Source organism: Doryrhamphus excisus, linkage group LG6 (genome assembly GCF_037039965.1).
Source record: "Doryrhamphus excisus strain RoL-2023G ecotype Guam linkage group LG6, RoL_Dexc_Guam_v1.1, whole genome shotgun sequence".
NCBI lineage: Eukaryota > Metazoa > Chordata > Actinopteri > Syngnathiformes > Syngnathidae > Doryrhamphus > Doryrhamphus excisus.
Window position 1 is genome coordinate 334,757 of NC_136362.1, and position 14,782 is coordinate 349,538.

Here is a 14,782-nt window from a genome sequence, read left to right on the forward strand (position 1 = left end):
GCCACTGCAGAAATTTCATGTCAGTGTGAAGAATGTAGAAAGGAGCCATGCAAAAAGGTTAATAATCTCGAGTTATATTACACTGAAGTTGTTGCTATTATGAGCCATGCATTCATGTACTCTTAGACTATTCTTAAACCAAAGGAGTGCATCAGGGGGCATCCGGATTTGAACTTGATCTGCAGTCAAATGCTCTACCACTGAGCTATACCCCCTCAAACACACCAAACATGGTTACACGATGAGAACTAAGTTCTGCATATGCACTAAACCAGCACACATCCTCATGGTGAATGGGAGAAATGAACCAACAAAGGTTGACTTCTTGATGGGTCATCGAGGTCCAAAAGGTGTACTTAAACAAGTTATTCCTTGTGCGCTAGTTTCAGCCCCACAGTGGGCAGTTCAGCACTTTTGGTGATACATCGTCAAGATTTCTTTCCTGTGGAAAATTGTGCAACAACCAGTGCCCCCTGAGCAAAAGGAGCCTTAATCTGGTGCTTTAGACCACTCATCCACACAACCTAAAACGGTGCCCTGATGAGGAAAAAACTGTGACCTTGTGAGGTTCGCTGACAATGGAGGACACTGAAAAGGAGCTGCACAAAGCAGGGTACCTGCACTGTTTACGTGTCCATTGACCAGGTTGCAGATGGATTGTATTTGTACCTTTGGAAAATCCACATTTTAACGCCCCATTATTGAAAGACGTAACGACCATCAGGAGGAGTGAGGTTTATTGTGAGGACCTTTAGAACTTCAGTCCAACGCTCTCCCAAGTGGGCTATTTTAGCTGCGATGGTGGGTTCTGCTTTTTCAGTCGGGGCCTAAAGTGGGGGAAGGGTACTGCCGTCTTCGCCGACATGGCCTGTGGACGACGTGTTCGCCTACAGGTGGGAGGTTGACCATCTGGCGACTCTATCTCCAGTCAAAACCTATCCAAATGTCAATTCCCTGACTGGGAATTGAACCCGGGCCGCAGCGGTGAAAGCACCGAATCCTAGCCACTAGACCACCAGGGACTGCTTTAGGTCTGCACTCAGAAAGGTAGTCCAGCAAAGGAACCAAAATAGTTATAAGACTGGACCTTCTCTGCCAACACTGCAACAACAGGGGAATTAGCTCAAATGGTAGAGCGCTCGCTTCGCATGTGAGCGGAAGCCGGATCAATGCCCGCAGTCTTCTCGGAGTTCTTTATCTTTTGTAAAAGAGATGTTAGGATCGGAAATGAGTCCAGGATCAATCGACATGGTAGACCTGGGTCCCATTCCCGACCAATGCAACAGGGCTGTTTTCATACCTTTCATCGTGAAAAGAAGTGCCAAGACCGTTTTCAGGACCAACTGATGACCTCTGAATTCGATCAGAAACGTCACATCTCTCCACCTGAGACTCTCCACCTGAGACTCTCCACCACAAGACTTGATTATCTAATCCAAATTCTGTCAATAGTGGCATTCTCAGCCACAACCGCAATCAGACGCAGTTGAACGCTTGGCCGTACTCACTAGCCTCAAAGCAACAAGACCTTTGATAGCTCAGTTGGAAGAGCGGAGGACTGTAGTGGTTCAAGCTGGCATCCTTAGGTCGCTGGTTCAAGTCCGGCTCGAAGGACAAGCCTTTTGCTTATGTTATGTCTGCCAGGAAAGAATGGCAATGCCGTCTTGTCTGAAGGACCTCCGCTCCCCTGTCGATGGAGTTGGACTTGAAATTGGCAAACGGAGAAATTCTGATTGAGTGATCAATGCATTTTGTCAATTTGAATACATTTCATCTCAACTCCTGTTGGAAAAGGACAGCGAGCACAAGAGCACAAGAGCACAAGACCCCTGGATTGTACCCCAAAATACTTTGCGCTCATCAAAGAGTAAAGTTGGTGTCCTGGTTTGCAAAGCCTCCATTGTTACGCCAGAAGGTGCCAGTCACATCCAAAACAAAGGGTTCCATGGTGCAATGCTTAGCTCTCTGGACTCTGAATCCAGTGATCCAAGTTCAAGTCTTGGTGGAACCTACTTGCCCTGCAGCAATCCAGTGTTTGGACTGTGTCTTCCTTTAACAGTAAGAGTATGATGACTTATTGACTTACTCTACAAATCAGTGGTAACCGTGGATCAGGATGAGGTCCCCAAACAACGCCAATGTCTGTGACAGCTGATGTCAAGGATCAGCTGATCAGAAGATACTTGGTTTGTTTGTGGGGCCACAAGTCTTTCCAGTTCCAGTTAAAAGCCAGGCTCCTCGTGTAGTTTCCATAGAGTACCAAGGGATTGTCCTGTTGCCCTCGTATATTGAGGGCAAAAAGGAGGCATTTGCAAGTGGACCTCAGACCTGGTCACCTGAAGAGGGACTTGAATCCCGGACACTCAGATCAAAAGTTTCATGTTTGGGTGACCGGCTCAACCTTTGTCGTGTCTAAACATGAACTCTTTTTGTCCAGAAGATATTTGGCTTGTCCATGTGGGTAGTTTAAGACCTCAGTCCATCTTGGAGGTGGACATTTCAGGACCAGGGCCTCTTTATCGCTGCAAGGACAAGTACAGTCTGCCAGAAGATTTCTCTGCCAATGCTGCAACAGCAGGGGAATTAGCTCAAATGGGAGAACGCTCGCATTGCATGTGAGAGGTAGTGGGATCAATGCCCACATTCTTCAAAACCTCTTTTGTTTTTTGTGATTAAATGTTCCCAAGTACCAAACAGGAGTTACATTTCCGGTTCCGGTTGAGTGAACGCTGGCGCGACTGGCTGCCGCTACTCTCCCGTAACTTTTAAGTGATTTATGGTTCTATTGCCTCAATATGGCCTAACTATGACTATTGTGTTAGCACTCTGTGTGAGCTGAAGTGTTTTTCCTGCGTCACCTGGTCTGCTCTTTTCTGGACTTCCTGTCGTTCTGCCACCACCCAATGGCAGAACCGATCCGGTACACAGCTGCTGAGCTCCTCTGGATACGCTGGCATCTGCCCGTGCCCTCACCGCCACCGTCGGTACTTTACCACCACCCGGACATCGCTATCCTCCCTCGTTGGAAATACACCCATCGTGGGTCTCGCAGGAAATTCAATCACAACAACTCCTCCACAGCAATAAAATCCATCTGGTCTACCACTCGTCGTCCTCCCAGAAACTCCGACAGGGTAGCGCATAGCAGTGTATTAGCTCGCCCGCTTAGGACGGCTAATGCTAACGCTACCGCTAAGCACGACAATGCCACTGTTCGCTTCGGTCTGCTCAACATCCGCTCTCTCAGGGTCATCTCCTCCAGGATCTCCTCACTGACCGTAAGCTCGATTTTTTGTGTTTAACAGAAACATGGCAACAGCCGAATGACTTTTCCACCCTCAACGAATCCACACCGGCTGGCTTTGTTTACATCTGTCATCCCTGTGGCAACGGTCGCGGCGGAGGTCTCGCGGTAATTCACCGCGAGAAGTGGAAAGTCCTGCCGGTGACGGTCTCTGCATTCAGTTCATTTGAATGCACTGTTTTTATGCTCCCTGGACGCTCTCCCACTGTCGTCGCCACCATTTATCGTCCCCCTAAGCCCCACACTGACTTTTTAACTGACTTTGCCACCCTCCTTACACAACTCTCCACTCTGTCACATAACTTAATACTGCTGGGAGATTTCAACATACATATAGACAATAAAACTCTCCCACTCACCAGAGACTTTCTATTATGCCTTGACAGTTTTGGACTCCACCAATACATTGACTTTCCGACACATACCAAAGGACACACACTGGATCTACTCTGCTGCTCTGGCCTCACCCCGTCCAACTGCACCGCCGATGAATTTCCAATAACGGACCACTTCCTCCTCTCATTCAGCACTACACTCTGCCTCTCCTCAATCAAACCTCCACGTCTCATCTCCTTCAGGAACCTAAAGGACATTAATGTTGACACTCTCCGCTCCGAAATTTCCTGTATCCCAATCCCGGATTTTCTTCCTAACCCCGAAGATCTCACAGCTCTCTACATCACTGGTTTAAACAATATCCTGAACTCTATTGCCCCACTGAAAACTCGGACTGTTTCTTTTTCATCATCTGCACCTTGGTACACCCCTGAACTCCGGACAATGAAATCTAAAGGACGACAACTGGAACGGCTCTACAAAAAAACTGGACTCACAATTCACAAAAACATCTACAATACCCACATTCTCCAGTACAAAGACGCCATTGCACACCCTAAATCTGCTTATTACTCTGGTCTCATCACATCCAGCAAAGGAAACACAAAATCACTTTTTTCATTACTCAATAAGATCCTCCAGCCTCCCCACTCTTTACCCCCCCCCCACTTTTACTCAACTGACACTTGTAACTCACTGATGGTATTCTTCAATGACAAAATTAACTCCATTCACCAGTACCTCTGCTCACAACCGCCTCCTCTCCCCACATCCGAACCCTTTCTCTATAGTCAGCCTTTTTCCTCTTTTCAACTCCCCACTGCCTCTGAAATATCTGACATCATCCACAAATCCAAGCCCTCCACATGCCAGCTGGACCCCATCCCCACAATCCTGGTCAAATCCTGCCTCTCCTCTCTCTCATTCCTGCCATTATCCACTCTTCACTGTCTACCGGTACTGTCCCCCCAGCTTTCAAAATTGCTGCCGTCACCCCAATCCTGAAAAAACCTGGTTCAGATCCCAACAACTTCAATAACCTCCGCCCTATCTCCAACTTACCTTTCATTTCCAAAATTCTTGAAAAAATAGTCTCCTCCCAACTTCACGCACATCTCACCCTTAACAATCTGTATGAACCCTTCCAGTCCGTCACAGCACCGAAACTTCACTCATCAAAATCACCAATGATCTCCTCACTGCAGCTGACACCGGTTCACTTTCCATTCTCATCCTCCTTGACCTGAGTGCGGCCTTTGACACCATCTCACACCCCATCCTCCTCAGCAGACACTCCGAAATTGGCATCACCCACACCCCCCTCCACTGGTTCCACTCCTATCTCACAGACCGCACTCAGTTCATTCAGCTTAAATCTTTCTGCTCCGACCCCTCCCCAGTCACCACAGGTGTGCCCCAGGGCTCTGTCCTCCTCTGTCTTCCGTAAATTTAACATTCACTTTCACTGATTCGCGGATGACACCCAGCTCTACCTCTCTTCCAAACCTAACTCTACACTCCCACCCCCTCCCTCACCTCCTGTCTCTCTGAAATAAAATCATGGTTCACCTCCAACTTTCTGAAACTTAATAGCAATAAAACTGAATTCTTACTCATTGGCACCAAATCCACCCTATCTAAAGTTGACTCCTTCTCTCTCTCCATCGACAGCTCCTTAGTCTCCCCCTCCCCTCAGGTCAAGAGTCTGGGTGTCATCCTCGACAGCACACTATCTTTCCAATCCCACATCAATAACGTCACCAGGTCAGCTTACTTCCATCTTTTTCATCATTTTCAAATCTAACCTCAAAACCCTGTTCTGTTGCCTAATCTGTTCAAACTTGCCTATTCCCTTTAACTGGTTCACATGGTCCCCCCTCTCCGATTTATTGTATGCTCTTATTTATCGTTTGTTGTCTTTTATCTTGTATTTTATATTGGTGTTTTTATCTCCTGTACAGCGACCTTGGGTGTCCTGAAAGGCGCTTTTAAATAAAATGTATTATTATTATTATTAAACACTAATCCGGGCCCCAAACCCAATATCTAGGCCAAATACAGCCTAAGGTATCACCCTAAACCCAGTCCTAACTGCATTCTCCTGTCGAGCACCTTGTCTTGTCTTATTTGGGATCAATTCCCACAGTCTCCAAGGAGTGCTTCACCTTTTGTAGAAGAGATGTTGGGATTGGATCTACCCCTTAACATCCGACAAATACCCCAAACCAGGGGAATTACCTCAAATGGTAAAGTGCTTGCTTAGCATGCGAGATGCAGCAGGATCGATACCCACATTCCCCAAGGAATAACTTTGTGTTTTGTAAAAGAGATGTGGGATCGGAAATGAGTCCAGGATCTATCCATCAGCGTCAGACAAATACCCCAAACCTAATCCTGGCCGCGTTCTCTAGACCAGTCTCTTGTCATGTAATAGTGAAGAAACCGAGTCCGTGGGTTATTGTTCCCAAGTAGCGCATCAAGGTGACCCCAACCATTCCACCGAGGCCTTGCAGAGATGAAGAGGCCCCGAAATGTCCACCCCCAAGATGGACTGAGGTCTTAAACTACCCACATGGACAATCCAAATATCTTCTGGACAAAAAGAGTTTGTGGTCAGATAAGACAAAGGTTGAGCCGGTCACCTGACCGCGACCATTCCACCGAGGCCGAAGACAAATCCTCTCTCCAGTAAAAACCTATCCAAACGTCAATTCCGTGACCGGGAATCGAAACCGGGCCGTGGCGGTGAGAGCACCGAATCCTAGCCACTAGACCACCGGTTATTTTGTAAAAGAGGGAATAGAAAGCCCATGTTTCCACCCAGTTTTAAACAGGGGGCCTTATGCGTGTGAGGCAAACGGGATAACCACTAATCTAAGGAAACCCGGAGTGGAGGACGGGGGGTTATAAGAGTACTGGCGAAACTTCTTGATGGGTCATCGAGGTCCAAAAGGTGTACTTAAACAAGTTATTCCTTGTGCGCTAGTTTCAGCCCCACATTGGGCGGTTCAGCACTTTTGGTGATACATCGTCAAGATTTCTTTCCTGTAGAAAATTGTGCAACAACCAGTGCCCCCTGAGCAAAAGGAGCCTTAATCTGGTGCTTTAGACCACTCATCCACACATCCTAAAACAGTGCCCTCATCAGGAAAAAACTGTGACCTTGTGAAGTTCGCTGACAATGGAGGACACTGAAACGGAGCCGCACAAAGCAGGGTACCTGCACTGTTTACGTGTCCGTTGACCAGGTTGCAGATGGATTGTCTTTGTTCCTTTTGAAAATCCACATTTTAACGCCCCATTATTGAAAGACGTAACGACCATCAGGAGGAGTGAGGTTTATTGTGAGGACCTTTAGAGCTTCAGTCCAATGCTCTCCAAAGTGGGCTATTTTAGCTGCGATGGTGGGTTCTGCTTTTTCAGTCGGGGCCTAAAGAGGGGGAAGGGTGAAGCTGTATCTGTGCCATGTACTGCCGTCTTCGCCGACATGGCCTCGGTACTGGAGACGACGAGTTCGCCTACATGTGGGAGGTTGACCATCTTGCGACTCTATCTCCAGTCAAAACCTACCCAAATGTCAATTCCCTGACCAGGAAACGAACCCGGGCCGCAGCAGCGAAAGCACCGAATCCTAGCCACTAGACCACCAGGGACTGCTTAGGTCTGCAGTCAGAAAGGCAGAGAGGTCGCTGGTTCAAGTCCAGCTCGAAGGACAAGCTGTTTCTTATGTTATGTCTGCCAGGAAAGAATGGCAATACCGTCTTGTCCGCCTCCGCCTCCCTGTCATTGGAGTTGGACTTGAGTCTTTGTCACGCAGTCTGAAATTGGCAAACGGAGTAATTCTGATTGAGTGTCTATTTGACTACGTTTCATCTCAACTCCTGTTGGAAAAGGACAGCCATTTCCGTGAGAGCACAAGACCCCTCGATTGTACCCGAAAATATTTTGCGCTCATTAAAGAGTAAAGTTGGTGTCCTGGTTTGCAAAGCCTCCATTGTTACGCCAGAAGGTGCCAGTCACATCCAAAACAAAGAGTTCCATGGTGTAATGGTTCGCACTCTGGACTCTGAATCCAGTGGTCCAAGTTCAAGTCTTGGTGGAACCTACTTGCCCTGCAGCAATTGAGTGTTTGGACCGAGTCTTCCTGTTAGAGTATGATGACTTACTCTACAAATCAGTGGTAACCGTGGATCTGGATGAGGTCCCCAAACGACGGCAATGTCTGTGATAGCTGATGTCAAGGATCAGCTGATCAGAAGATACTTGGTTTGTGTGCGGGGCCACAAGTCTTTCCAGTTCCAGTTAAAAGTCTCCTCATGTAGTTTCCATAGAGTACCAAGGGATTGTCCTGTTGCCCTCGTAGTTTGAGGGCAAAAAGGAGGCACTTGCAAGTGGACCTCAGACCTGGTCACCTGAACAGGGACTTGAATCCCGGACACTCAGATCAAACGTTTCATGTTCAGGTGACCGGCTCAACCTTTGTCTTGTCTGACCACAAACTCTTTTTGTCCAGAAGATATTTGGATTGTCCATGTGGGTAGTTTAAGACCTCAGTCCATCTTGGGGGTGGACATTTCGGGGCCTCTTCATCTCTGCAAGGCCTCGGTGGAATGGTTGGGGTCACCTTGATGCGCTACTTGGGAACAATAAATCACGTACTGGGCTTCTTCACTATTCCATGATAAGAGACTAATCTAGAGAACGCGGCCAGGATTAGGTTTGGGGTATTTGTCTGACGCTGAGGGATAGATCCTGGACTCATTTCCGATCCCACATCTCTTTTACAAAATACAAAGGATTCCTTGGAGAATGCGGGTATTGACTCTGCTACTTCTCGCATGCTAAGCAAACACTTTACCATTTGAGGTAATTCCCCTGGTTTGGGATATTTGTCGGATGCTAAGGGGTAGATCCAATCCCAACATCTCTTCTACAAAAGGCAAAGAACTCCTTGAAGATTGCGGGCATTGATCCTACAACAAGACAAGACAAGGTGCTAGTGGGGAGAATGCAGTTAGGACTGGGTTTAGGGTGATACCTATGGCTGTGTTTGGCCTAGATATCGGGATTGGGGCCCGGATTAGTATTCGCTACGTGGGAACATTTCATCAAAAAAACAAACGAGTTCATGGTGAATGCGGGCATTGATTCCGCTACCTCTCACATGCTAAGCGAGCGCTCTACCATTTGAGCTAATTCCCCTGCTGATGCAGCGTTGGCAGAGAAGGTCCAGTCTCATAACTATTTTGGTTCCTTTGCTGGAGTACGTCAAAGCAACACAGTCTCTGCCTTTCAGAGTGCAGCCATGATGCAGTCCCTGGTGGTCTAGTGGCTGGTACTTGGTGCTCTCACCACTGCGGCCGTTGTTCGATTCCCGGTCAGGGAACTGACATTTGGTTAGGTTTTGAGTGGAGATAGGATTTGTCTTGGTCCTCGGTCGAACGGTTCGGGTAATCTTTCAGCGCTATCTGTGAACTGCTGTCACTGCACATAAAAACAATTCCAAGTCCGCCAATCGAATCCCGGTCTACCTCCTGATGGTCGTTAACATCCTTCATAAATGGGGTGTTAAAATGTGGATTTTCAAAAGGAACAAAGACAATCCATCTGCAACCAGGTCAACGGACACGTAAACAGTGCAGGTACCCTCCTTTGTGTGGCTCCATTTCAGTGTCCTCCGTTGTCAGCGAACCTCACAAGGTCACAGTTTTTTCCTGATCAGGGCACCGTATTGGGTTGTGTGGATGAGTGGTCTAAAGCACCAGATTAAGGCTCCTTTCGCTCAGGAGCCACTGGTTGAAATCCCACAGCTGTCATTTTCCTGGTCAGGTCCATTATCCATGACTGGAATGATTTGGTAGCAAAGGACTGTCAGATTGTACAACACAGCTGAGCACTTGGAGAAGAAGATGAATAGAGGTCTTGTTCTCCCGGACTGGTTGTTGCAACCGCAACCCTGCTCAAGGTTCAACGTGACATACAAAACAGGAACGCCCCGTCTGGGAATCGAACCGCGGAATCTTCCATGTGACAGGCGGAGATACTGGCCACTATACTAACAAGGACTGCTGCTGAGTCGATGTAGTGTCGATTGGCCAAAGCGGAATTCAGAACAAGCTTGTGGCCCATGACCGTTTTTATGGTAGCTGGAGACTTCAACCAGTGAAATCCTTCCCATTTTCTGTAGCTCTTATCCTCATCAACGGACTGTATTCCCCACCCGTTACCGACATGGGGACATTCCAACCCAAGATGAGAACACACTGGATCAGGTACACAGCAACATACGTGGCACAGACACAGCTTCACCCTGCCCCCACTTTTACCCACGACTGAAAAAGCAGAACACCACCTCAGAAGCTGAAAACCTCACTTAGGAGAACGTTAGACTGAAGTCCTAAAGGTCCCTGGTTCAAGCCCGGAACAATCCCTGTTCATGTTGTGACTTGGCAAATAGTTTGTAAAGGCTTATTGGCTGGCTGAAAGGACCTTAACTTCATTTTTCAAAAGGCCAGCCATCCAGCCATCCAGACAAGGTTAGAGGAGATTACAAACCTATTTACAAACCATTGACTCCAAGGGCACAAGTTGAGTCCACCGAGATATCAAAGTGACCCCGAGGGTGGCTAAGGTGTTTCTTTCAAGCCGCGATTGTGATGTCTTGTTTTGTTGAAGAAAAGCACATTATTTCTGGAACAATTTTCCCTACAAAGGAGAAATCTTTGTCCATTTGGACAATTGTCAATCCACTTTGGACACATCGTCGTGTTTCATTGTTTGGCAACTGCTTTGTGACTTCACCAGTCCCCTTAAAAGCCCCTTCCTACGGGTTTCCATAGTGTAGTGGTTTATCACGTTTGCCTCACACGCAAAAGGTCCCCAGTTCAAAACTGGGAGGAAACATGGCCTTTCAAGACCTCCTTTTAAAAAAAAATCAAGATGACAAATAGGAACAAGTATCCCCATCCATACCCAGTTTGGACACACAATCCATATTTCCCGGATGACTGATGGGCTGGGAATACATAACAGGTCGGTGTAGGAGGACCTGATGGACCGCGAGGGTTCATAACGTAAAAGAAATTCAGAAAAATAAGAAGGCCCACAACCCCCAAGGCATTTAAAAACCATTAAGAGAACCTTCAAATGGATCCTGAAACATACAGGGAGCCAATGCAGTGATTTTAGAAGCGGTGTAATATGCGCCTGCCTTCTGGTCCTCGTCAGCACACGTGCAGCAAAAGTTGTTCTGTAAAAGTTGTAGACTTGTGATGTTTCTTTTAGGAAGACCAGAAAGCAGGGCATTGCAATAGTCAATACGACTGGAAATAAAAGCATGCATCAGCATCTCTCTATTTGCCCGAGAGAGGAACGGGCGGACTCTGGCTATATTCTTTAAATGAAAAATAAAATCCTGCTTTTGTAACATTTTTAATGTGTGGAATAAAATTGAGCTCAGTCCCCTTAAAAGCCCCTTCCTTCAGGTTTCCATAGTGTAGCGGTTATCACGTTTGCCTAACACGCAAAAGGTCCCCAGTTCGAAACTGGGTGGAAACATGGCCTTTCAAGTCCTCCTTTTACAAAAAAGTCAAGGTGTCAAATAGGAACAAGGACATGTGCTTGATCTTTGAGGGACTTGAACTCTTGACCCTCAGATTTAAAGTCTGATGCCCTACAAACTGAGCCCCCAGGCCTTTGGTCAGAAGACTTGTTTTTGTGTATTTGGAATTAAATGTTTTCTGCATGTTGAACAATTTTCAACAGGAAAGATATCTTCCAGATGTATCAATAAAAGTGATGAATCACCAAATGTGGGGCTCGAACCCAATCATGAATCAAGAGTCTCATGCTCTACCGACTGAGCTAATCGGGCCTTTTTCTGCTCTAGATATAATTTTTTTGTTCTGTTTTTATTGATGTGGCCATCCTGATGTTTGATCAATTCCACAGCTGACCTAGTTTCTCAGGGAACAGAAGGAGCGAGACGTTCAGTCATCGCTGAGAACTTTGGAAGTGGAGTCACCTTAAGTATGGTCTGCTTTGGTGAACTTCAGAGACATCATGACCAGTCTGCATCAAAGCATTGTCTTGTAATGGCCACTGAAGTCCATCAGCAGAGGTAGTGGGGTCCGTAAGCGCGTCACTAGACTCAGCTGTCGGAAAAGTGTTGTCATGGTCTTTGTATAGAGGAACAATTACAGGAGTTTTCGAGGGTCAGGATGGCTGAGTGGTCGAAGACGTTGCATTCAGGTTGCAGTCTGTAATGAGGCTTGAATCTTGAAGTGGCGTCACCCAGTAAACCAGGGGTGCTTTTCAACATGACCGCTGCTGAAAAGTGTACAAAGCAGACCTATTGCATCCTGGGGTCTTGCGTTTCTCCAGAAAATAGTCTTTGTACTTCAACATGACCTCGAATGAAAAGTATCAGAGTCATGGAAACACCAGAAGAGGACTGCTGGAATTGAACAAACGTGCCCCTCTTTGCTAGGCTATCTTTTACCCTCCTCTGCTGTGTGCTGAATTTAAATTAAATTAGTTGTATCACTGGTTGAAATGCCACAGCTGGCATTTTCCTGGTCAGGTCCATTATCCACGACTGGAATGATTTGGCAGCAAAGGACTGTCAGATTGTACAACACAGCTGAGCACTTGGAAACGAAAATTGAGAGAGGTCTTGTTCTCGTGAGAAGGGTTTGGTCTACCCGAATCGTAACCCTACTCAAGGTTCAACGTGACATTGTGACATACAAAACAGGAACTCCCTGTCTGGGAATTGTACCCCAGGGGGTGATACTGTCCACTATACAATATATCTGGGGATTTCAACCAATGAAATCCATCCATTTTCTGTACCTTTTCTGTATCCTCATCAACGGACTGTATTCCCCACCCGTTACCAGCATGGGGACATTCCAACCCAAGATGAGAACACACTGGACCAGGTACACAGCAACATACGTGGCACAGACACAGCTTCACACTGCCCCCACTTTTAGCCACGGCTGAAAAAGCAGAACGCCACCTTAGAAGCTGAAATACTCACTTGGGAGAGTGTTAGACTGACGTTCTGAAGGTCCCTGATTCAAGGCTGGGTTTCAGCACAATCCCTGTTTATGTTGCAACTTGGCAAACTGTTTGAAAAGGCTTATTGGCTGGCTTCATTCTTCAAAAGGCCGGAGATGAGGTTACAAGACAAACCAGTGACCTCAAGGGCACACGTTGAGTCCACCTGGTCGTGTTCTCTAGACGAGTCTCTTGTAATGTAATAGTGAAAAAACCCAGTCCGTGATTTATTGTTCCCAAGTACCAAACACTAATCTGATCCCAAGTCCCGATTTCTATGCCAAAAAAGCCTTAGGTCTAACCCTAAACCCAGTCCTAACGGCCTTCTCCAGTCGAGCACCTTATCTTGTTGTGTAGTACTTACCAGAAACTCAAGTCTATCATTTATGGATGTGTTTTATTCGTTTTTCTGTCGTCAGTCGCTTCAGGATGACAGCAGTTTGCAGATAGCGCTTAAAGATGACCCTAACCGTTCGACCGAGGACCAAGACAAATCCTATTTGTAAAATCACAAATACTTCAACTTGCTGATATAGTTCATCTTCAAACGGCTAAAATAATGCATAAGGCTAAAAATAAGCAATTAGCTAAAATTGTCATCCAATACTTCTCTACAAGAGAGGAGAAATATTATCTCAGGGAAGAAATACATTTGAAACACTTCTATGCTAGTACTTCTATGCACCCAGACAAGGTTAGAGGAGGTTACAAGCCAACCATTGACTCCAAGGGCACAAGTTGAGTCCACTGAGTCATCAAGGTGAGCCCGAGGGTGGCAAAGGTGTTTCTTTCACAGCTCGTTTTTAAACCTTTCAAGCCGCGATTGTCTTGTTTTGTTGAAGAAAAGCCCATTATTTCTGGAACATTTTTCCCTCCAAAATCTTTGTCAATTTGGACAATTGTCAATCTGCCCCCACTTTGGACACATCGTCATGTTTCATTGTTTGACAACTGCTTTGTGACTTCGCCAGTCCCCTTAAGAGCCCCTTCCTTCGGGTTTCCATAGGGTAGTGGTTATCACGTTTGCCTCACACGCAAAAGGTCCCCAGTTCGAAACTGGGTGGAAACATGGCCTTTCAAGTCCTTCTTTTACAAAGAAAATCAAGGTGACAAATGGGAACAAGGATATGTGCTTGATCTCTGAAGGGACTTGAACTCTTGACCCTCAGATTAAAAGTCTGATGCCCTACAAACTCTGCCCCCAGGCCTTTGGTCAGAAGACTTTTTTTTGTGTATTTGGAATGAAATGTTTTCTGCATGTTGAACAATTTTCAACAGGAAAGATATCTTCCAGATGTATCAATAAAAGTGATGAATCGCCCAATGTGGGGCTCGAACCCACGATCATGAGATTAAGAGTCTCATGCTCTACCGACTGAGCTAACCGGGCCTTCTTCTGCTCTAGATATGATTTTTTGTTCTGTTTTTATTGATGTGGCAGAAGGAGCAAAACCTGGAGGGTCAGGATGGCCGAGCGGTCAAAGGCGCTGCATTCAGGTTGCAGTCTCTAATGAGGCGTGGGTTCCAATCCAACTTCTGACAGCTTCTTGCATCGTGAAGTGGCGTCACCCAGTAAACCAGGGGTGCTTTTCAACATGACCGCTGCTGAAAAGTGTACGAAGCAGACCTATTGTATCCTGGGGTCTTGCGTTTCTCCGGAAACACTCTTTGTACTTCAACATGACCTCGGATGAAAAGTATGAAAACCAGAGTCATGGAAATACCAGATGAGGACTGCAGGAATTGAACAAACAAGCCCCTCTTTGCTAGGCTTGTAATTTGACCAACTATCTTTTCCCCTCCTCTGCTGAGTGTCCACTGAATGTAGGTGGCTGTTCTCGCGGGGACATCATGTCAGGATCCTCTCCCCCCTCCAGACCCCTTCCCCTTCCCTACCTTTTGTTTCTTTATGACAGCACCCTTTGGTAGGCATCATCCTTGATGCCTTGGAAGCTTTGTCGCATCATCCTTGACGGCAGCCCTTAAAAGCCCACGGAGAGCGAGAGACTTCACAAGATTGTTGACAACCTTTGAGTGGTAACACTTGTTCACTTAGGTTTTCATATATGATAGAGATTC

The 14,782-nt window shown here is 46.6% G+C and overlaps 5 non-coding genes across 5 annotated transcripts; 4 read left to right on the forward strand and 1 right to left on the reverse strand.

Moving 5' to 3' along the window:
• Window positions 1-1,527: 1,527 nt before the first annotated feature.
• trnay-gua (transfer RNA tyrosine (anticodon GUA)) lies at window positions 1,528-1,614 on the forward strand. The gene is given in 2 exon segments: window positions 1,528-1,564; window positions 1,579-1,614. It is a non-coding gene; the product is annotated as a tRNA-Tyr (tRNA).
• Window positions 1,615-10,469: 8,855 nt separating this feature from the next.
• trnav-cac (transfer RNA valine (anticodon CAC)) lies at window positions 10,470-10,543 on the forward strand. Its single transcript has one exon. It is a non-coding gene; the product is annotated as a tRNA-Val (tRNA).
• Window positions 10,544-11,124: 581 nt separating this feature from the next.
• trnav-aac (transfer RNA valine (anticodon AAC)) lies at window positions 11,125-11,197 on the forward strand. Its single transcript has one exon. It is a non-coding gene; the product is annotated as a tRNA-Val (tRNA).
• A 2,502-nt stretch (window positions 11,198-13,699) lies between these two features.
• Window positions 13,700-13,772, forward strand: trnav-cac (transfer RNA valine (anticodon CAC)). Its single transcript has one exon. It is a non-coding gene; the product is annotated as a tRNA-Val (tRNA).
• Window positions 13,773-14,020: 248 nt separating this feature from the next.
• On the reverse strand, window positions 14,021-14,093 carry trnak-cuu (transfer RNA lysine (anticodon CUU)). The gene has a single exon. It is a non-coding gene; the product is annotated as a tRNA-Lys (tRNA).
• Window positions 14,094-14,782: the final 689 nt, after the last annotated feature.